The sequence below is a fragment of the Callorhinus ursinus genome, unplaced genomic scaffold (assembly GCF_003265705.2).
Source record: "Callorhinus ursinus isolate GAN/ISIS: 27379988/994484 unplaced genomic scaffold, GSC_fseal_2.0 scaffold10, whole genome shotgun sequence".
Classification (NCBI taxonomy): domain Eukaryota; kingdom Metazoa; phylum Chordata; class Mammalia; order Carnivora; family Otariidae; genus Callorhinus; species Callorhinus ursinus.
Window position 1 is genome coordinate 4123010 of NW_027397072.1, and position 1881 is coordinate 4124890.

Below are 1881 nucleotides of genomic sequence, written 5' to 3' on the forward strand. Positions count from 1 at the left end.
AAGAGAGAGACACAGCGAGAGAGGGAACACAAGCAGGGGGAGTGGGAGAGGGAGAAGCAGGCTTCCCACGGAGCAGGGAGCCTGATGCGGGGCTCGATCCCAGGACCCTGGGATCATGACCTGAGCCGAAGGCAGACGCTCAACGACTGAGCCACCCAGGCGCCCCAAGAAGTTCTAGTACTTTCTTAGAAATGTTCTTAACATAACGTGCATTTATTTAGGAACATGACACCACTATATGTGCTTATGTGATGTAATGTGTGTGTGATGCAGTGTCTGTGATGCTGTGTGTGTGTGTGTGTGTGAGAGAGAGAGATGCAGTGCATGTGTGTGTGTGTGTGTGTGTGGTGCTGTGTGTGTGTGTGTGTGTGAGACAAAGGAGTATGGGATCTAATTCCCGTGGGCTTTGCCTAAGACAGGAGCATGGAGAGGCCATTCGAAAGACGGAGCAAAGGCAAGTATGTGGTTTCCTAGAAGTGTGTGGTAAGAACATGGAAATTCTCCTGGTTGCTGCCATTTGCCTCAGGATGCAGGTGGTAAGCCATGGGCTGAGAACAAGGATGGAGAGGGGTGCATCTTGCAAATTTGATGGGAAGGAGGAGTGAGCTACTCATCTAGGAAGAGCACAAACTAAGGAATCAGGAGCAGACATGGGTTTTTGGGCACCATGGAGATCCCCCAGTTAAGAAGATGGTCGTGAATTTAAAGAGAGATCTGCTAGTGAGGGTCTGTTAAAGAGGTCCCCTCATCCGTGTGTAGCATCCTGGGTATGCACGGCATAGGCAGATAGTTTAGTATTACCAGGGTTTTCATGAGCAAGTCAGACAGTGAGAGAGAAGCAAGGGCGGGCTTGTGTAGACAGCTCACGGAACCTCAGCTGGGCTGGGAAGGAAGAGGGTATAGCTGAGGGAGGCCAGAGACAGGGCAGGGGGGTCGGGTCAGCTGCTGCCTTGTTCCTCTGTTCCTTGTGACCTGAGCAACTCCCAAAGGCCCCACCTCCTACTGTTATCATCTTTAAGGGTAAGGATTTCAACCTTCAGATTTAGGGGGATGACCTAGCTTCCATATTTTCTGGCTGAAAAATAAAAGAGTGATCAGAAGAGACTCTCCACCCCACCACCCCACATCAGCCAAACCTTGGTCAGCACCACATCCTGACATTCTTTCATGATGGATGGCCCATCCCTGCTGCCGTGGACCACCAGAAACTCCTTCTGGGCGTTTGTCACCTGTTTTTTTTAACGCAAAGATGTGCTATAGCCGTTCACCCCTCTGCCTCTCCTCTACTACCACATTCTCTCTGTTTGCCCTTTCCATCACAATAGAAACATTCTAGAATCTTCCCCATTGTAAAAACAAAACCCCACACTTCACATTTTTCTCCAACTACCACTGTTCCCTCTCTCTATTTCCCTTGATAACAAAACTCTACAAAAAAATGTATGTACTCACTGTCTCCAGCCTTCTCACCCCAATCTGTCTTGATTCACTTCAATTAACCTTTCGCCCTGACTGCCCCCACTGAAACTGCACGCCGATCAGAGACCCCTGCTGCTGGAGTCACCTGCAAGTGTTGGGCATTGGCAGCCTGTCCAGCACACATGGCGGGTCATTGCTCTGCCTTGGAGCACAACCTTCACTTGTTCCAAGCGTCACACTCTTCTGGGTTGTCTCTTTCCTTACTGGTCATTCTTTGGTGCTACCCCTCCCCTCCCTTATTCCTAAATGTTGGGGTTCCCCGAAGCTTAGTTTTCTGATCTCTTCCCTTTCCCATGCATAGCCCCTCCGTAGGTAATATTACACAGAGCATGGCTTTTAATACTCTTCTATTGAACTGCTGGCCCTTCTCTGAATTCTAGATTGATTCTCAACCCCTTACTT

The 1881-nt window shown here is 49.4% G+C and overlaps 1 long non-coding RNA gene across 3 annotated transcripts in view; it reads right to left on the reverse strand.

Moving 5' to 3' along the window:
• Positions 1-1276, reverse strand: part of LOC141373467 (uncharacterized) — a 5364-nt gene extending 4088 nt beyond the window's left edge. For all 3 annotated transcript variants that reach the window (XR_012379521.1, XR_012379520.1, XR_012379519.1), the window contains exon 1: positions 1137-1276. This is a non-coding gene — a long non-coding RNA (uncharacterized lncRNA). The remainder of the gene's footprint in view (positions 1-1136) is intronic.
• Between the last annotated feature and the right edge of the window lie 605 nt (positions 1277-1881).